General features: G+C 36.3%; 1 long non-coding RNA gene across 2 annotated transcripts in view; it reads left to right on the forward strand.

Annotated features, from left to right (window-relative positions):
• The first annotated feature begins 7653 nt into the window (after nt 1–7653).
• The window catches only part of LOC128248713 (uncharacterized), a 26265-nt gene continuing 10969 nt past the window's right edge, over nt 7654–22949 (forward strand). For both annotated transcript variants that reach the window (XR_008264880.1, XR_008264881.1), the window contains exons 1-2: nt 7654–7847; nt 8150–8200. This is a non-coding gene — a long non-coding RNA (uncharacterized LOC128248713). The remainder of the gene's footprint in view (nt 7848–8149; nt 8201–22949) is intronic.

The following is a 22949-nucleotide window of genomic DNA, read 5'->3' on the forward strand; positions in this document are numbered from 1 at the left end:
CGCGTCTTGTCCTGACCGCAGCCCCGTTCGAAAAAGGCACGAATGCCGATCGAGGCTCCCTCTGCCCTTTTTCCCCTTCCGGTCGACTCGCCCTTCCGGTCAGCCTCCCCAGACACTGACGTCATACCACATTCACCTCTTGGTTTATTTCAGTATTCAGATGTCCACTTCCAACATATACATATCGATTTAGTTGGGCCTTGGCCACCTAGCCGTGGATTCATGTACATTCTCACCTGCATTGTTTGGTTTATGCATTGGCCTGAAGCCATCCTGCTTGTCGACATTAGTGCTGAATACATGGCACAAGCCCTCAACTTGGGTTGGATTTTCTGCTTTGGAGTTCCTTTATGTGTCACAACAGACCATGGAAGACAATTCGAGTCATGGTTGTTCAACCAAATATCTGCTGCCCTAGGGGTTCACCATATATGTATGACAAGCTACCATCCAGCTTTGAACAGCATGGTCGAATGCTTCCACAGACAAAAGTGTTTTTCCATGCATACCCTGATCCTCAAAGGTGGAGTGAGTACCTGTCTCTCATTCTTTTAGGTTGTCGCTCCTCCATGAAAGAGAATCTGAGATTTTCTACGGCAAAATTATTATACAGATCACCATTGTCTTTACTCAGCCAAATGCTGGCCCCTGTGGATATTTCAGCACAAGATCCAGCTACCTACATTCATCATCTGCAAACCTATTTCGCTGACCTTCCACCCATGTCATCTAGATATCAGACTGTGCCTGCTGCTGTTCCAGCTAATATTGATAAATGGACCCATGTTTTTTCTCAAGGATGATTCTGCGAAAGGTCCTCTTACTCACCCCTATCGTATCCTGGGGAAAATATCCAAAACGTTTTCCATAGACATTAATGGATCTAAACAGATTGTTTCCACTGATAGGGTGAAGTAAGCTTTTTCTGAAGCTCTCACTCTAGAATCAAATGTCCCCATCCACTTTCCATCTCTAACATCTGCAGACTGCACTCATGCAAACACCACTGCCACACAAGCATGTATCTCCTGCTCCACCACCACACATCATGATTACTTGGGCTGGGTGTCATGTACACTGGCCCAAAAAATTGTGTAAGGCTATATATACTGTACCCTGACTTTTACACATCTTGGCATTTTACATGCATTTTATTTGAACATTTTAGTACATTTTGACATTTTCTTATGTGGCACATGCTGTGTCTTCAAACTTTTGAAACTACTGTGTTCATTTTTGCATGTTTTATTTTCTCTTTCCACTGTTAAAACTGTTTTTCCTTTTCCTTCTATTTTATGCATGCCTTTCCTGATGTTTTACTTCCTCTGCTTTGTTCCCTAGGTTGGCCTTTTGCTACATCTTTTTCAACTTACAGTCGTGGGGTGGGGGGAATAGTGTAGCAGGGCCATAAGGGCTAAAAGGAACAGGGCAGAGTTATGTTCACTCAATCTGTCATTGGTTGATGGTGCTGTGATGGCACTTCTGCTAGGGAGGTATAAAAAACCCTAGAGGGACAACGAATCTTTCTCTTTTTCTGCTGATCTCACCCATGGGCAGTTTGGCTTGTCAACTGACACAGCCAGTGAGGACTACTGGCTCACTTTGCTTTGGCCATTACTGCTACTGCATTATGTAGCAGGCACATTTCTTACTCTCTTCTGTTTCAGCATCAATCACATAAGATGTAACCACGTTTGTACAACTTTTATTTATTCACATCCACCTTTGTATGAACACTGTTATAAAAACTTGTTGTTTAACTTTGACTTGGTGTTGTTCGTCACACCAGTACATGCACCTTAACACAAACAAAAACACAGGATTCATGTTTACTCTTCACTAAAGTATCCAGATTTTTATAGCCCCAGACATGGTAATCATTTGTAGTGTATGAATTAAGGATTTGCATTCTCTCCCCTAGATTTCAAGTTCAGCTATACTCTGCTCCAGGTGAGTTGGTACATATCCCGTTGCTCCAATAATAAGTATGAAACTAAAAGTGTACATTGGAGACTGGATTTGCAAACTCTTTATCAAGGGTTTATAGATATCTTCTTTCTTCTATATTTTTCTAACCATATTGATGTCTAGAGAGCAGCTGCTTTCCACACTATTTTTTTTTCTTGTGCTCCCACACAACAATATCTTGCCAGTCTTAATTTAGTGACTGGTTTAATTTCTAAGTTCTGTTAATATTCTTTTGATCCACTTTGTACTGCAGGTACTTGAGGGAGATATCTTGTTCTTGAACTGCATGAAGGTAGCCTTCAAAGTGTGATGCCATAAACTCTATGCTAAGCTTTTTATATGATTTCTGGTTTCACCAGTCCTCAGTCAAATCGTCCAACCCATGTTAGCATAGAAAGCGGACGTTAAACGACGATGATGATGATGATTATAAGGGATGGCATACATCTTTTGTGCCAAGTACCCATGCACTACTTCCTCAGTGAACAGGTCCATTTTTTAATTTTGTTCTGATAAAAAGAATTTACTAATGCTCCTTGGGGAGACATCTATTTCAGCTTTTATTTCATATCTCTCCAAGTTCATTAGCTATTCTAATTTTGTTGTTGATTTCGTGCTTACAAACTTGCACAAGAAAGTTACTGGCCTCATTCTTCTGCTGCAGATTTTGCTTCAGTGTCACAATACAGGCTTTGACATCAACCAGGGACGGACCCAAAGAGGGCCTGAGGGGCACATGCCCCCCTCAAGAAAAGTGTGCCCTTCTAAATAATGTTATTATTCCCTTTTCTCCTGGAGCTGTATTCCCTTCTGACCTTGTGTCCTCCCTTCGAAAAATTCCTAGAACTGCACCTGTTAATACAGTTCTAAGACCAAGGTCATTATCCTTGCCTGGGAAGTATAGCCTGTCTACATCTTCATTCATGTTGACAGTTTTCCAGTAACACTGAGCAGGTTCAGAGTTTGTATGTCTGTTTTGTTGAGCTCTTGGAGTAACCAGTCCAGAAAGCCAAGTATGGGCATGAGCATAGCCACTGCAAAGGTGTTGTGGGTGATACATTTGTAGCTGAGAGTTCAAATGATCATATTTTCTTAGCTCTTGTATCTATTCCTTGTCCTGTCCTTATTGATAGCTGACATTTTCATCTTGTCGAAGATACTTGTAGCTTTCCCCTGAGAGTAAAGGCTGTATGTATGATATATGTTCTCTTCTAGTTTTCATTATTTGAAATCTTCCTGTTAAGAAGGAACTGGTTTCTAACAGAGATACAAAGTTCCATCATTGGAATGTAGATAAAAGCAAATTCATATCTTGAACTTGAGGAAAGTCTTACATAATTTTACTGTTCTATTCACATATTGTATTTGTAATGTGCAAATTAGCTATCATTTACTCATTTATTTACAAAACCAAGTGCACTTCAACATGCATATGATACAAAATGCATTTCAACATACATACTTACTTAGCTGCATTTCAACATACATACTTAGCTGATACAAAATGTATTTGTCAGCAAATAAACTAGGAAAGTGGTAAAGGAAGAAGCATTGCATGTTTGAAAGAATTTAGAAATATGATTTGATACCCTTAATTTTATAACAATACAATAAACTGCTTTCCAGAAATATACAAAACAAAAATAAAGAAGATATAATTTTTACTGTTACACCTATCTTGCGAAATGGTGTAACAGAAAAAAATTAATGAAAAAGGACACAGAATTGTGGGGGACAAAATTAAATCTTTAAAACAAAATATTCTTTCACAGAAAGAAACAATCACCTATTCCTTGCTCCTTTCCTTCTCCGTGAAGTAGTGATGGCTAATCCAAAAGTCTACCACTCAAAGGTTACTGCCTCTCACAAGATGGATGTAATAGAAAAAATTGACCAAAAAATATCAACAAATAAAATAGAATCTACAGTTCTTATATATGTTTGTTTTGGAATTTTGTTGGTTTGCTTTTGTTATTATACTCTTTACAAAATAGAATTAAGCATTAAAATCCAAGAGACAAAATTAGTGAATATTTGATTTGATTGTTAGCTGTTTTCATTAAATAAAATGAAGCATTAACAGATAATATAGGCATTACGTATAATTGTTGATAAAGATAAAGCATGTGTACAAAACATTCTCACTAAATGACATTGGAAACACCTTGGTAAAAAGAAAAAGTAGCACATTATTAAACGGAAACTGTTATTTAAATACAATTCTTTTTCTGTGTATGCATGCATGTGTAATTATCCTTTTTACACCCATTTCCCATGCTGTGAAGTCCAAGTCAGTTCCTTATTGAGTGCATTTCATTGTGGTACCAGTAAGACATGTACATTTATTATGGCAATGTGATCAAGTAGAGGAATAGGAAAGTGATGATGAAAGAAGGGTTGATGAGAGGTGCAAGAGTATGGTTGCAGCAATAGGGTAATTGGAGCAAAGAAGGGGAGAAGAAGTGATGTATAATAGTAGGAGCAGAAAAAGGTAAGAGTAAGTTATAAATGACAACCATAACGCAAGAAAAAAATGATGGATAGCATTACAAATAGAGTGAAAGTAGAGTGCATTGGGTGCAAACAGATCTTATGCAGTTTCTTGTACAAAGGTTTTGTGATGGCTAAGAGATGAAGATCATGGCAGGGGGATTTAATGTGGATAGTTCCTATATCACCTGTCATTAAAGAAGCAGCGTAGGCATGGAGACATGAGTGATAAACAGATGAGAAGCATTGAAGGATGTGTGGAAGAGAGTAAAGGCATACATACACACATGCATACAATATACAGAGTTTTGTCAAAAGTCGCCTGACAGTAAATCAAAACTCTTTAATTTCAAGATTTTTGTTTAACTACTGAATGAGACTTTGCTAATAAACAAACAAATGTTGGGAAAATGGTGATTTTTAACTCACAGCATTCAATTATTAAACATTCATAATCAGAATGAATAAATAAAATTGAATATTAAGTATTTATAGAATTTTGATTTACTGTCAGGTGACTTTTGGCCAACCCTGTATGTGCACACATATACACTCATATTTATATATGCATACACATGTATATGAATATCATTGTATACACTCACTTCATATATGCAAGCATGTTCAAATATGAATATAAAAAGTAATATTGATATATTACATTGTATGCAGTACAATCAAATAGAAGAATACAAAATAAAAGTAAAATAATATTAAAAGTATCAAATAGAGAAATTAATATAGAAATTAAATGAAAAGAACGAATTTGATAAAGAAATTTAAAGAAAAGTACCTTTACATCAACAAGGCATTAATAGCAGATCAGTAAAAGAAAGTACATTGCCTATTAAAAACAAGAATGTGTTCAAGTACATACATGTGTAGAACGACTGGGCAAACCAAGGAGAATGGTGACGAATGGAACGGCTCCTTTTAATGCGTTGCACGGTCAACACAAATATATTAATATAAGCGAATTCACATGTGAATGTGAGGCAGTGCCAACAAGGAAAAGAGAGAGACACAACTGGTAAAGATGAATAAAGAGAAAGTTTTATTAGAGCATTAAACTGTATATCTGTGTGTGAGTGAATGCGGCATAATAACACAATATAAGACAAGCTGTCATGTAAACAAAAGAGTGTGTGTATACAAATATGTGTATGTGAATGCAACAGAATACAGTGCATAGAAACAGTCTATAATAAGGATGTTAAGCGTCCTGAACACAAGGATAAGAAATACCAGTTCTTAGTTAAGGTACACAGTAGATTGAAAGTCTGTATGTAAGAGGTTGTGGCGTCGAGGCAGCGCTAAGTCCCATGTCAAGAAGTTGAGGCTTCTATGCTGAGCCAGTTACTTGATACAGGGGTCCTCGCAGGTTGAGTTCTGTTAACCTTGGTCAAGATATTTCACAACAGTATTGAGTGAACCTGTGCGGGTGCTGTTTGGTTACTGTGTACGTAGAGACGTCATGATGACATTGGCGACGAAGCTTGTAGTAAACAGGTGAACGGTGGCGTTGATTCTCCAGTAGAGCGGAGTCATGTCATCACTGGAAACTGGCTGGTTGGTGCTCTGTGGTCAACGGCTAGACCTTAGAAGGTCTGAAGCCACGACAAACTGGCGTAGATGAAGCAGGCTATTTTATAGGAAAAAATTGGCTCCAGAAGCATCAGAAAACTCTCTCTCACGTGACCTTATCAGAAGGCCACAATTGGTTGGCATGCACCCTGGCGCGAAACAGAACCAGAGACAAATAACAGCTAATCAGGGTGATGGACACAGCAGGGTCCAAGGTGCGGCCGAAGGCCAGCTGTTACCCGCTATGTCTGCATTTACATATATACAACTGAGAGAGAAGCTTCGCTACACATGTATACCAACACACATACATCCATGTGTGTGTGTGTATGATGGCTGTCAATTTGTTAACTGAGCATGACTTTTCTCACCATCAGCACTAATAACACACAATCACACAAGTAGTATAGACTTAAATATTTTCAGTTTAGAGTGTTAAAGATAGTCTATATGCTATGTGACTGAAAATGACTCTTTAGCCAAGCAAGAGATTCACAAATTTTTTCCACACAGACAACATGAAAATACTTGATTTAGTTATGAAAACTACTGCAAATCGATATTGTAACATGTTATGTGCCTAGTCAACACAGATTTACTTCTGCAGATCTTATTATAGACAGAGAAAGATAGTTCAACAGAGTGTAAGAGTCAATAGTCGCGGGTGGCTAAATAAGTGCTTCTGCTTATGACTAACTAATCCAGCTTGAGAGAGATAAATACTGTTGCGTGTATCAAGGAGAGAAGGATCATTGGCCACAAGCAAATGCTTTTTTGCTTCTATTTTTATCACTGCATCTTTCTGCATATTATCTGCAAACAAAGCAGTACCTTCTTGAATTTGACTCCTTCATTTTAGCCAATCTGTTGCATCACTCTCCCAATTTACTTGCATCAGTTTAAAGTTCCTTAGTGAGCGACTTATTGGAGCTTTGAGAGGCATTTTTGCTTTGTATAAAAGCCTCTTTGCTTCTTTTATCTGATCATATAACAGTTGTTTGGACATGTGTTGATCAGATTCTTTTATCAGATGGCCAGTCCAACAAAGTCTGTGTCAATGAATTTCAGTTTCAATGCTCTTCACATTTCAATGCTATTTGCATCAGCACACTCAAGTACTTCAGTATCTGGTACATTGTACAACTATTTGATTTTTAATATAGAGTACAAACATCTAGTAATTTGAGGTGCTTCCTATATACTCCCCACATAAGTAGAGGAAGAATGAAAGTACACAAGCCCTGTATGTTGAAGTCTTTGTATTTTTGCTAATATCTCTATTAGACCAAACTTTCCTTCAAGATTCTTGAAAACTTGAGATGCTTTTTGAAGATGATTTGCTATTTCATCATCTAATGAGCAAACATGATTCAACTTCCAAAGTATATAAATTTGTCTACAACATTCAATTTTGTGTTTTGAAGAAAAATCTCAGGTTCATAAACAGGTTGAAACAACAACAGTTTTATCTAAACTTATTGTAAGCCCATTAACCATACAGGATTCATCAAGTTTAAGCATGTCACTGATTGAATGTGTTACCAAGTTACAGTCATCTGCATACAATAAATCTCTTATTACAAATTATGTTCCAGTCAGTGCTATCTCTAGTGTTGAAATCACCAAGCAAAATAATTTTATCAGAATTGGCTATACCATGCAAACACTCTTTTAAAGCTTCACAAAATTCAAGTTTTGTTTCTTCGTTGCAATCTTAAGTCAGTGCATATGTATTTATAATTGTTGAAGAGTGATCAACTTTAATTTCATGCTTAGAGTCATGACTCTCTCATTAACAGCCTTTGGTGAGTCACTCAGCTTTGACACTATCTCATTTTTAATGGCAAATCCTACTTCCATACACTGTTCTGCTTCTTTACCTTTCTAGAATATCGTATAATCTGCACCTTGTTCTGTGACCTGACAATCACCAAATAAGCAGGTCTGTGAGATTGCAGCAATATCTACAGAATATTTTCATTGTTCATTGCATGAATGGCAGTTTTATGTTCAGGACAAGCTTCTGCATTATCAACTAATGTGAACATTCCAACAAGAAATTTTAAGTTCCGTTGGTCAACTAGTGTTACTAATTCTATTGTTTCAGGCACTGTATGGATGTCTGCCAGCCATGCTAAACTGACCAGGTTTTTATGAGGTAAGCAATTTTTTCGTTATATTTCCTAAACCCTCCCAAATACATTGGTGAGCAGTGCTGTCCCACACAAAGGCTGCTCAGATACCTAATGAAGAAACTGAATTCCACCATTACATCAAGTTGATGAGGAAGCAACTTTATACCTACAAAAAGGCCTCCTGTGTGCAGGTTGGTAACTAGATACCACCAACTGTCAGGTCTGTCCCCAATGCCATCTTCCCATTGCTATAGGTCTTGTAAAGCAAAAAGGCAAAAAGACAAAACAAAATTCTAAAAGAACTTAAAAGGACAATAAGACATAGCAATGAAGAAAACTCAGACTGTTAACAGTGATGTTAGAAAGGCTCGTGCAGAATGTAAGTTTTGTGCAACTTGCCCCTGCATTGTAAAAACTCTCTCTAGTAGTGCAAAGTGCTCTAAAGACAAGCCAAAGTTAGATGTTTAGTTCAGAAATTCTTGTAAATATTATATCAGAGTAACCTTGTGGCCTTTCTCAACCAAGGATAGCCTACAAGAGACCAAGGGTTTAAGAATATAAAATATATAAACATATGTATAAAGAATATATATAATACATAAAAATAGAATACAAAAGAATATGAAAGTATTAAAAAAATATAAACAATATACATACACAAAGTTGGATGGCTGTTGACTCTCATGAGTTCCTCTGCCTTTGACAGGTTTTATTTTTCATCCCACAGGGTATCCAACAATTACTGTCCCCACCAAGCAAGCTTGGTTGGGTTGCCAGTTTACTTGCTGATAACTAAACCATGTGACAGGTTATACTGGGTTCCATGTTACAGGAGCACGCAAGAGTGAGTGACCCCTCCACTCACACAGTTACAAACAATTGTTTAATCTGTATTCAGTCTTATCAATCATGCCATATTATGCAATAATATATGCCACTACTGATTATTCTCTAAGCAGGGCTGGTGCTAGGAAGTGCAGGGCCCAATTAGAGAATTGATTGTGGGACCCTCTACTCTACAAAAGCTGAAGCATAATATGCTTTGTGTAGTACACCAGTCTCAGTCAAAAACGTTGAGGGCTTGAGGCTTCACTATTAGCCCCAAAAATTGAAAGCCCATATGAAAGTTTTAATATTTTAATACAAGTCAAGATAATTATTAACATACTGTTTCGGAATAGGTCTTCTAAAAACAGACTTTTCTGGGGTTTTTTATCTGAGAAGTCTTTCAAAATTATTTCAAAGTGAATGGTTTTTGTAATGTCATTTTCTATAGATAGCATTGCCAAATTATTTAGTCTCTCTTGTTAAATTGTTGACCCTAAGTTTTAATCTCTTGTGAAATTGCTGACCCTAAGTTTTAATTTTGAAAAACATTTTTCACCTGATGCAGCTGTTATGGGCATTATTAAGTAAATCCTCAAAACAATAAAAACATCAGGAAATGCTGTGAAACAATTGTTTGCTGCCAGGTATTCAAGCAAAGATTGAGGCTTAATGATATTGAAAGGAAGAACAGTTTTTAGAGCTTCAAGTCCTTCAGTCAACAGATAACCACACACATCTTTAGTTGTTTCAGTAACTACTCTTTCATCAGTGCTGCGTTTTAGTGTGACTTTTGATAAAGTTGTCTCAAAATTTGCAATGTGCTTCCTAATTTCTGCCTTTTGTAAGCTCTGGAACTTATTTAAAAATTCAAATAATCTTATGTGACTTTTAAGCTGTTGAAATCTAGATTCTAATGACTGGATAACTTTGTCAAGCATAAAGTTGAAACACTGAACTTCGTATGTTTCTTTTGGGCCATCTACAGCTTCGTCTTTTGCATCTCTTCCTTCTGCATGGTCATTTTTCTTGAAATGTTCTTACCTCCAGTGGTGATTCAACAGCTTCAGTCAGTTCATATGTGCCTATTAAGACATCATCAAAACTACCCTCTCTATAAATTCTTAACCATGATAAAAGCTTTTCAGATGATTCCATGCCTTCATCAATGTCCTTTGTTTTACCCTGTAGTTCCTTGCTTACAAAGTTAACTTTAAAAAGTACTTCTTGCCAAAATGTAGGAGAAACTAAAAATTTGTAGTCTTTTAGTTGGCTTGCTAAAGATTTTGATTCTGCTTTTACCTTGGGCTCATCAGTTATCTCAGATATTTCCACAAGCATGCTGTATACTTCTCTATCCTGGAAATGGATAGCTTTAACACTATCAATCCAACACTCCCACCTTGTTTCGCTCAAGAGTTTTGCTGATAAACTAGGTACATGTTCCTTAAAAACTGCCCACCTCTTAGTTGATGCTGAGAACAATACATAGATCCTTTGCAAAATTCTAAAGAATGTTATACCATCTGGGAAACACTTGACCACATCTCCGAGTAAAGGGTTACAATTATGACATACACAGGGTACAAACAAATCTCTTAAATTATCCTTCAAAAGTTTTGCTTGTACTTCAGAGATATGACCTTGCATGTCATAATCTTGGCCTTGAATGTCTTTCATGTCTATATCTAATGTCTTCAGTGAATTTAATAATGTTTTGTATAAATCTTCTCCTGTGCTACTTTCAACATTCATAAACTTTATGAAATGTTTATAAACACTTGGAAGAGCCAACTGACCATCAGACACATACCTGACCATTAGAGATATTTGTTCTTGGTGACTCATATCAGGTGTGCAGTCTAAAATTATGATGTAGGATTCAGCTGCTTTTATGCATTTGTAGCCATAATGTTCAGCAGTTCATTCTAAGTGTCTTTTCCTAAATGGTGATTGTGAATTTTGTGGGTTTTGACTTTCACAATTGTTCTTCAAAAACAGGGTCAAACTTTCTCAATAGCTCAACCAGACCTAAGAAGTTTCCATTGTGTAGACTCTCATTACCAACTGTTTCCACAGTCCCTCTAAATGCTAGGTTTCTCCCAGCAAGAAACTGCACTATTGACACTAGCCTTCTGAGAACTTGCTACCAGTGCTTTACATGTTCATTGGCGATTATTTCATGTTCTTTGTCAATGGTCTGTCCATTACAAAGTCTTAGGTGCAATTCCCAGAATCTCCATGCAGCTTTCAAATGGTTCTTAAAACTTTAATGCCAACATAATCTTGTATGTAGCTTAGACCAGTTGTTGAATACATTTGTTGACAATGCACAGGGTGTATTGTTGCTAATAAGTTTACAATAAAAGAAATAAAATCTATTAGCGGACAGAATATATATTCCTAGGTCTTTTGATGCACTCACCATTTGGAAGTTTCCTCTTATAGTAAAATTTTGAAAAACAATCTCTTTTCATTTCACGGAAAGTTGTTCACAGGAATATTAGGAGAACCTTTCATTATTAAATAATCTCTTAAACTTTGTGATTTGCACTTGCTGGGTGCTTCACAATTCCATACATAGTTCATGGAAGGAAAAAGCGAGGACAAGATCTCTCTGAACAAATAACAATGATAATTTATTTTGTCTGAATAAACATCTCATCTCTGGATATCGGTAGCCTGAATGCCTTGGTGTGGAAGCAGCAGAGTTGATAGTTAGACACAGAAATATGAATGCATTTTCACAGACTTGCAACATCGCTCGCCATCAGAAATCCAGCTCCACAGAGCTGGTCTCAGTTGTTTCCTGACTGGTCAACAGCCGGGGCCGTAAAAAGGTGAATGGCGGTCAAACCTAGCTGCTGATGATGATTGCACATGCACATAAGGGGCTTCTGTCAAATCTCCGGAAAGCTCTAATCCTATGCGCATGCGTGGATGAATGTTCCAAAATTGCGTCTAGAACCAGGCATCACTACATGTACATTGAACATCCATTGTGGTATATTAGCTTACTTTCTTTGCTGTCCTCTCAAGTTTTATGCATTCAAGGTTCATGTTTTGCTATCATGCAGCATCACAGTTCCAACACCAGCATCATATAATCTGCCCTTCACTCTTGACCTTTATTGTCAGCAGCAGCAGTAGATCTTGACCTTTATTGTCAGCAGCACCAGTAGATATTTTCAGATCAATCATCTTCCTTGCTAATTAATCTCCTTGGTAACAAAAGTTATTGGTTACATCTAGTGAGCCATCTGGGTGTTTTAAAGAATCTCTTTCTGGTGTACCCTTAGTACATACTGTCACAGTGCATCTGTCATGTATGAAGCTTATTTTCTATGTCAGTCTGTCTGTGATTCTGTTACTCTTTATGTGTTAATAGCTTACTTTATGTACAACATACAGAATTTATATCTTCTCTTTTTCTGTATATCAAGCAAAGCCATTTCCCTGAAGATACCAGGGTCCTGTTTTATTTTCTACTAACTGAAACCTTCATCATTTCTAAGTTTACCTTGAGGCCTCTCAATTCTAGATTTAGTTTCCATAACTGGTATTTCCTCTCTAATTTCACTATAGATTTAGCTATGAAAACTAGATCATCAGCATATAGGAATTCCTCTGGAAAGTCAGTCTTAAATAATGAATAGGAAAGGACTAAAATGTGATGAACTCCTATCATCACACTAAATTTGTCTCTGAAATTTTCAACTCTTACTTTACTTACTACATCTTTGTATGCAGCTTGTACAGCTCTCACAAGCCATTCATCTACACCTAGTTTCCTTAGTGACTGCCAAATTATTGTATGTGGTGTCCCATCAAATACCATCTCCAAGTCAACAAATGCCAAGAACAGTGGCTTATTCTTAACCAAGTATTTCTCCTGTACTTGCCTCACTAGGAAGATTGCATTTTTGGTACCTCTTCCTGGTACAAAACCAAACTGCATCTCATCCACTGTCATGAATCAATTGTACTATAACTCTCTCTATGACCATCATAACCTGTCCCAGTAATCTGACTCCTCTATAATTTCCTCTCTCTAAGGCATTTCCTTTGTAAGAATTTATGATGATACTGCTGTACTGATCACTGGGTATGACACTTTCCTGTTTAGCTTCATTAACTATCCAGGTGGTAATCACATATCCTACCTCATTGGATATTTTGAGATGGACCTGCAGCTTCCCCTCCTTTCAGATCCTTACTACCTTATCTACCATGCTGCTATCAATTTGAATTGCTGGACCCTTTGTAGAATTAGCTTGAGGTAGCCCATCTTTGTCCCATGCATTCTCCATTTCCAGTAGCCTCTCATGATGGCATCTCTGCACCACTTCTTTGCCTTCCATGTTAGTAGCAAGCATCCCTTCATCATTCTAAATACACTAATGATGATGTCCTGTTTTCTCTCACACACTGTCTCTTTAGTCCTAAACATTTCACAGCTCTAGTAACATGTGCAAACCTCTTCCTTTCTGCCTCACCTTTCTCCAAATAGCTAGCTGTCCATCTAGCCATTTAATATATATATACATTCACACATACATGCCCGCATGACTTGCTAAAGTTCCAGTGAGCATGATCAAAGCCATAGCTGACTTGACTTCATCCTGGGCCACCATCTTGAGGTTAGATACTAGGAGTGATTATATAATCATTGATAAAATACAGTATCGCAGAGGTATATTCCAAGGGGACAGCCTCTCTATAATACTGTTTATACTTTCAGTAAACCCCTGTCACTTATGTTGAAATCTGAAAGGTATCACATTGGTTCACACGGAGACAGAAATACCAAAATTATGCACTGCTTCTTTGTGGATAACTTGAAACTGCATACCAGAAGAATGCATGAGATGAAAAGAGCCTTGACGTGGTTACAACATCTCAAAGGCTATAGGGTTGGAGTTTGGTCAGGATAAACGTTTCTATATGATTGTGAAATGAGGGAAAACTGTAAACCAGACTAGAAGTATATCCATCAGTGATTTAACTGCTTCCTCTATATCTGATGAGGAATGTTACAGATGCTTAGGAGTAGATGAAAACATATCTTACAATGGTACCTGTAACAAGACATGTGTCACTAAAGAATATTGCAGCTGATTAAAGAAAATATGGACCTCAGAACTCTCTGCATTCAATAAAACAGTGGCCCACAATACGTTTTCAGTACCAGTACCCATACCGACATTTGAGCTACTTGACTGGACATTTGATGAGATCCAAGCCATTGATGTGAAAACCCAGAAAATACTGACCAACACAAATAATTTTCACATCAACAGTAAGATAGAACACCTCTAAATGAAAACAAGGAGGCAAAGGCTTAACATCAATCCAGACAGCACTTTGAATGTCATATCATCTCTTCAGCAACATCTTTTAACCACCAATTGTCAAAGTGCATTCCTTGCCAATGTTTCCATACACAAGGCAGATAACATCATGAGATTTGGGAAGCAGCTCCTTGAGAAACATTCCCTGTCTGATAACCTTGAATACATGCCCAAAGAAGTTGCATGACTCTACTGCAACACATCATCAGATGAGTGCATATCAGCAGAAGACCATGCATGGATATGTTAGCAGAAAGCTCCAGGGTGACAGCAGCACTGATAATCAAAGCAGTCTATAGTAGACCAACAACTGAATTACTCTCACTTTGAAGGGTATGCATTTGCAATCCAGGAACAGAAAATAGAAACAAAATTCTTAACGCACAAAAAGGACAGCGATGCAGGAAAAACATCAAAATGTGATAACCAATGCAGACTTTGAGGAGTTAACATTGAAGATACCCCCACATCATAAGCAGTTGTCCAAGAATGTTTTTGTTATTATCTACCAATGAGACATATTGTTACCAAGATCTACAAGGAGATCTATCAGAAGGATAATCCTGAGGCCAAAGAAATAAGAACCCACAGTATGTTAAAGGCCATAGCTACTCATAATATGAAAGAGTATTGGTAGAATATTCTAATGGAAACCTCAATAAAATGCAGACATAACAAACCAGACAGCAATTTGCAACAGAGAAAAGATACTCTGTACAGTTGTGGAAATCAGCTGCCTTCCAGATGTCAATGTAAAGCTAAAGATCAGCAAAAAGAAAACACCTTGAACTATTGAGAAATTTATGGCTACTCTACCCAGATTACAAGTTCACATTTATATCCATAATTATTGAAGCACTAGAATATGCAACAAACTGCCTAAGTGTTAATCGTGAGAAATTAGGTTTCTCAAAACAAGAAAAGAGAAAGCTAATTAGAAGATTACAGATACAAGACATCCATGGAACTGTCAAAATTTGTAAAACATTCCAAAAATTTAGCATTTAAGTATATATGTGCATATTTAGACATGCAACTATATGCTCAAGAATACATACATGAAACAAAACATATAAATCTAAACTTGCACATATACACGTAAACATGCACAAATACCTTGTTGATGTTTAAAGTTTCAATGAAAGAGCTTTGGGTAACTAAAGACTGGTACACCTTACTGCTTAGAGACAACAATGAAGACCTCAAATCCGACACTATATACTACCAAAAAGGCATCCTTCAGGGTGATAACTTGTCAATACTACTCTTTGTACTCTCACTGAAGCTCCTATCATACCTCATCACAAAACATAGCAGCAATAGGAATGAGTCTAATAACCTCTCTCACCTTTTGTTAATGACCTGAATCTATATAGGCCAAATATTAAACACATCAAAAAGCAACTGGATCTCCATAACCCAATTCTCCATAAAAAATTGGAATAAAATAAGGTGAGTCCAAATATACAATTTTGGTGGTAAAATGTGGCAACTTGTGCCTCATCTAAGACAATAAAACATAAATAACCTAGAAACACAGCCTCTGCTCTCCAGATCTCCACAACCTCTGCTCTACAAACCTCCACAGCCTCTGCTCTACAGATATTTTGGACAGGATGAGAATCTCAGCTATGATGGACCTATAAATAAAGAGGGGACAAGGAATGACTACCTCAAGAGAGTAAAAAAATATGGTCAGCTTACAGCAAGCATATTGCCCACTAAAAATTTACAGTGCCTGTCTTCACACCTACATTTAGCCTTCTGAACTGGTCACTAAAAAAGAACTCAATGAGATAGATATTTGAACTTGTAAGCTGTTCAGTGTTACAGAGAACTTCAACATCAATGGCAATGTAGACAGGCTATACATCACATGCAAGGCTGGCAGCCATGGTCTCAGATCTGTATTAATGTCATATGAAGCACTGAAACAACATTTGCAGCAGAGGAAAAAGATCAGTAACTATCTTACCCAAGTTTGTAACCATGAAATCAACAACATAATTAATTAGGATAGCTAATGAACTTGAGAAGAGGCATTGGTAAATTCTATTATCAAAAGAGCAAAATAAAATGGACCAGTTTACAGAAAAGATAGTACATGGGTACTTGGCACAAAAAACACAAACCATAGAAGGAAGTGATCATGTCAAAAGCTTGGCATGGAGTGCTGAGAGGTTTATAGCATCCCAGTTTGAAGGTTAATCCTGTGCAATTCAAGAACAAGAAACCTCCACAAACTACTACATGATAAAAGACAGAAAACATTGAAAACAAACAAATGACTATGCAAAGCTAAGACTGAAGATGTCAACCACATAATTGCTAACTTCCAGATATTGTCTTCCCATGAAGCATGATGCAGTGGCCAGAACAAACTGGAACGAGAAAACAAAAAAGAAAACATCAACAGACAAAGTTGATCAAATTGAAACTGATGAGTCAAAAAAATATTAATGGAACTTAAAAATTAAAACAGCCACCAAGTTAAAACACAACCAGCCAGATATTGTTGTGTGGAAGCACAAGGAAAAGATATGGTCTATTGTGGAAATCTGCTGCCCTCTGGACACCTATGTAGTAAGAAAAATATAAGAGAAAGAGGACATCTATGGACCATTGATTAGGAGTTTACAAATCCAATATCTAAAATACACTTTCAGTTTCATACCTATTATCATTGGAGAAACAGGATATGTACCAACCCATCTGGAACAAAGTATGGTTGAACTAGGATTCTTAGGGAGAGAACACCACTTCTTAATTCTATACTACAAATGATCATGATATCTGGGGCTATAAAAATTTGGAAGCTCTTCTTAATATTTAAAGGATAATGAGCAAAACAAGATACTTTCCTTCACAACTTTGCTACCTAATAGGTGGTGAGTCAAAATTAACTCTAAATTAAAAAGAAAAAGAGAACTTCACACATATATAGAGAACTGACTTCTTTCAGTTTCCAGCTGCCAAATAGACTCACAAGGTTCTTGGTTGGCCTGGGGCTATAGTAAAAGACACTTGCCCAGGTGTCATGCAGTGGAGCTGAACCTGAAACTATGTTGTTGGCAAACAACTGCTTAGCCACATATGTATGCCATGTCAGCACACACACATACACATATATTTATATATCATTGAGAAGTATATTATTATATGGCATACAACTGGTCAGGATGTTACTGTTGGTTTTGCACCAACTATTGCTTTTGGCAATATTGATGACTCTTCAGACATGGTAGCCTCAGACATGGTGTTTTCTGCTCCCAGGGGGCCCGTTACTCATTATGTGAAAAATTTTAAGAGTCTAAAACCACCCCTGGAACATAAGTAATGTATGTTCCCAGTTTGGAGGAAATCAGTTGAAAAATACGGCCGTTATAATCATTTACACACACAAAAAAAATACCAGGATTTATATTATAGATAAGTATATCATATACACACACACACAAATACATATGTATGTACATACATATATACATATGTATATCCATTAGGTGGCTGATAATAGGATGCACATGTTGATGTGCATGTATATTTGTGCATGTGTTGTTGACTGTGAATCTTTTGTATCTTGTGTTCTCATTGTCCTTCATTGAGATTCTGGTTCCAGCAAAGGTTAAGCATGTTTAGGAAATTCATGGTTTATGCACATTCTATTGCATATATATATATATATATATATATATATATATATATATATAGATAGATAGATAGATAGATATAATATTATATTGTTATTCTAGGGGATTGTCATTTTTGTCAATTAAACACATGCACTATTTATTTGATTACTTTAGTTTTTATTTGTATTATTTTTAGTTTATGCCTTTCAAAGTCCTTTTGTCACATTCTGTGACCTCTTCAATGACTCCCTGTCCTATGTGTCACCATTGTGATATGTCCAAGTTTATATGTTACAGTTTAGAGAGCTATCAATACAAGAGTAACAATAATCACTATTGATGGTCAGCATTATTTTCTATTGGTAACCTATCTGGTACTGGTCTTCAGGGGATTAATCAGCAATAATACTGTTGCTTGATGCCAGTGTCACTATTATTGACACATTTAAAGTGATAACATGATTTTTCAAGTAAATACAAAAGGCTATGTCAGAAACATATTGATATAAAATGGTGGGTTGGTGTAGGACTGATGAAATCTAATTTGAACAAAATTTTTCGTTACAGAAAAAATTCTAAGGGACGTCTACACAACAGAGTGAAAAATGGGGTTTATTTCAGATTTCTCTTGTCAGGAAGGAACTGCAGAATGCAATACTCTAGCAATGCCATGGCTGTAGTGGCTAAAACAAACTAAAGAGCTCAGTAGCAAATTGACAGTCATTAGTGTTTGACAGAATATGTTTTGACTCTGCACTCTTGAGTTCAACTTGGTATTTTGCTCTTTCAAAATCAATAAAAAGTACCAGTCCAAGATGGTGGATTGGTAGAACTGTAAGAACATTGAACTGGATGCCTTGCAGTATTTGTTTTGGTTCTTCATGTTCTGAACTCAAATGTAACCATAGCTTGCTTAGGTGAAAGACTTAACCCATCACTTGGTTTAACACCACCACCTGGCATTTTGAGTACCTTTAGGTTTCTGGTTTGACAATAACTTCCACCCCACCTCTCACCAGACTTGGCAACCTTATAACAGGTCACCACACTGCCTTCGCTCCTGACTAAAAGATACAAGAAAAAAACTAACCTTTTGCTAGTGTTTTTGGGAAGAGTAGGTAAGAAGATCAATACCTTATCGCTAAATAGTACCTAAGTACAGGAAACAATTCAGAAGTCTCTACATTGTCGATAAACCAGCAAAAAATAGCAACCAAATCTCCCCATCATCTTAAACAAGAGAGGGACATATTAGATAATGTAGTTCTAGACTCTCAAAAAAAAAAAAAAAAGAGGATGGTCTTTTTTTTGGAGAGTCTAGGACTACAAATGCTTTGAAGATGTTTACTTAATCAGTTAATCTTTGATGAAACAGCAACATATTTATAATAAGACAGACTGAGCCAAATGAATGTTTAGCAAGTGACACAGTAGTGTTTGTGATGGAATATGCACTGTTTATACTTGCCTTGTAGGACAACGAAAAATCTCTTATTTGTGGCTCTCTAACATTCCCAACTGTACCACAAGGCCATAATTTTTATAAAGATGAAGAATAACACTCAATAGTTGACACACCTTCTTCAGTGGCATGAGCAACATCAAGTCAAACTGGCTTCAATAAAAATTGAAACTTTTTGGATTCAGCTCACTAAAAGCTTATTCTTTGCCCTAACACATTTTTCACAAATGTTGATAGTATTACTGAGCAGAGTACAATATATAATTTACATGTCTCTTTCAACAAACTTTCTACTGCTGTTTTATATCATCAATCTTGAGATACCATATTCCAAATAACAGTAAAATGATCCCAGCAAGAAATATCAGTTTAATGCTTCATTTAATTGGCTGCTTGCGAGCAAATAGGCCTGCTTAATGGCTGGGTATATGATTTGGTCCAGTAGCTTAGCAACTCTGCCAGTGCATATTTCATGTTTTCTTAAACTTCTAAAACCAACCATGCTCTATTTATACTGACAACAATGCTGTCACAAACTTCCTCAACTATCTTAACATCTAAAAGCAGATTAAAAAAAATTATAAAAATAGCCTGGTCACCAAGAGAAAATACTTTTGCTCTGAATTATTCATTCTACTCTGTTATTTATTGCTTAGGCAGTTTGTATGCTTGGTACAGTTTTGGCATGGAGATTTACTTTTACATGGAGGACAACAACTGTAGTAAAATTCACTACTACCACTAATGTTAAATCAACAATAAATACAGTAACAACCTTCATTGTCTCTCAAACTACAGTAATGAGAGTAACTACCAATTTCATGACTACCTCAACAATGATAAGTGGCTGCAATAGTCACTAATAACAACTACATCAATAAAGTAGCAGTACAAGTGTAGGTGTATCTAAAACACAAGTACACCAGAATTAAACAACATGCCAATTGCCTACTTTAGACGAGTAATTAAACATGATAAACTGCTACCTTTAGAGAAATTGACCAATTTATTAGTGAGATACAAACTATCTTTATCAAATAATTTCACTTACTGGTGTAAACATGAATGAATTAATTTATCTTGTTTCAGTTTATTTAGGTAAGGTTCACTGAATACACCACAGTTGAGAGATTATGTTTTGACTATTTCTTTTGTTGAGACTCAATTAAATACTTTAAGAATTAAAAGTAGTTGATATAGGGTTCATTCATTTTCTCTTAGTTCTGTGCATCCCTATAAGCTTTACTTAGTTGTAGAGCAACTACTACACTTTGCTACCAAAAAATAACATTTGTAAGCTTCTATTCTCACAATTAATGAATTATTTGTCTGAGTTCCTAAGGCAGTTTAAAAATTCTTCAATAATATTGTTCTAGTAACTTCTCTTTTTACTGGTTTCAGTCACTAAAACAGCAGCTATGCGTCTTATCACATTAATATCTTCGTGTCAAAGGTACCAAAATAAATTTGGATAACATAGGGAGGTTTGCAACATGACTAATAGCTAGTTCACAACATCATACACAGGCTTTGTATTCTGGAGATAACAAAGGAACAGACATTGTTTTCAATGTGCCTGCAATATCCAATAACACTTCTCTATATAATTTTGTGGTGCTGATGGCAAGTTTCAAGATAATGTGTCATTCGATGCTTGTTCAGTTCGTGTGGTACCTACTTTTCCAGTTTCTTTACCTTGCCGATTTGTTTCAGATGGTCCAATACAGCTGGAATCGAAACATCAAATCTTGCTGCTTATGGGGTCAACAAGTTCATATCCAAACAGCTGCAACTCTCATGAATATCATAGATATAAAATAAGTTCAAGAATTCATTGTTAAAAAATTTTCATATTTACCCTAACTCTTAATTCTTCTTTATGGCTTTTTTACTGTTCAATTTTGTTTGTCTTGTGTTTTATTCAGTGTACTATGCTTGCACTTTTGGTTATCATTCCTTACTATTTGTGGCTTGCTATCCCCTCTTTTACCTTTTTCCGATGAGTTGTAGTGCACCTGAACATGGTATACAATAAGCTCATTGCTATTATTTTTATATATTCTCATTTGGTTTTTTATGCATAGGTCTGCAATGCAGCATACTGTTATGAATCTGAACAATGAGATTTACTCTTCTCACCTAAGTTACCTAATCTCTTCCTGGTGTTCATCTGTAGTTTTTAATGGCATAAAATGGATGAGTAATAAATCATATTCTGGATAAGATGCTGGCCTGTTGCAGATAGCTTTTACCATGTAAAGAACTGAAACCAACAATGCAAGCCAATAATATACGTGTTAGTTCCAGTGCTTACCACTTGCATAATAATAAATTATACAATTGGCAGTAGTGTTTTTTTAAGTTAGGTGGACTTGGCCAGTCATGAAACTGCATATGCTTTGCAGGTTGTCTAGATCACTAGGTCCTTTCCATTTCTTTTATATAAATTCTCTCCATCATTCTAAGATTTGAACTCATGTTTGTCTATAGCAGGGGCCCACAGTAATTTTTCAGGAGCTATGAAAAAATTGTGTTTCAGACCAGTAGTTTCCAATGTGGACCTCCTGTCCTCTAACTTTTCAATGGTACACGCTCACACTTAGAAACTTGTTTAAAAAATGCCCTGAAAAATGTTGCTAGAAACCCTGTCTTTACTAATTTATTTACTACCTTACTTTTCAAAACAAGAACAAAGAAAAAATAATTTAAAAAACCCAAAACAGTCATCAATGAAGCTGGTCATAAAATTCCCAAGAGAATTCCCTAGAAAGGTGAAAGAAATGATACTGAGCAAAAACATCAACAACAATGCTGAGAAAAGCACTATTTTAGTAAGTTGACAAGGGAAACAAAGCCCCCTACTGTTGCAGATATATCCATAAAATGTGATTTCAGATTTTGATGCAGAGCATCTTAATTCTCATCAGTGCCTCTTATTGCGCCATGGGTTAAGCTCAACTCGTCTCATCAACTTATGAGAAAACTATGGAAAACGTGCTGATTTCAAAAACAGTAGAAGTGTAAACTATAAATAATGTCACCATACCCCCAAATAGTACCTCAAGTGAAGTCCAATACCAAGACGGGTCACAGGTAGTTTAGTAGACATATATGAATGCTTATATATGTGTGCGTGTGTATGTATATATATATCTATATATATAAAAATGAGAATGTGTGTCTGTCTGTCTGTCTGTTTGTCTGAATCCCTAAAACTTGAGAACTACACAACCAATTTCATTCAAATTTTATACATGCCTTACTTAGGGTTCCAGTTGTGTTTTAGTCAAAAAAAATTTTTAACTTCTTGCAGAGTTCGAGCACACGGCAACATAATATCTCTTCCACTATTTAAGTATTACGTGTCAAAAGTGAAACAAAAACACTCATGTCAATTACTTTCACTTTAAAAATGAAACTATTCCACTAACTGAAACAATTACATTTCGATACTGTAATGACAGATACTTTCACAGAGAGAGAAAGAGAGAGACAGAAAGAG

This window comes from Octopus bimaculoides, chromosome 9 (genome assembly GCF_001194135.2).
Source record: "Octopus bimaculoides isolate UCB-OBI-ISO-001 chromosome 9, ASM119413v2, whole genome shotgun sequence".
NCBI lineage: Eukaryota > Metazoa > Mollusca > Cephalopoda > Octopoda > Octopodidae > Octopus > Octopus bimaculoides.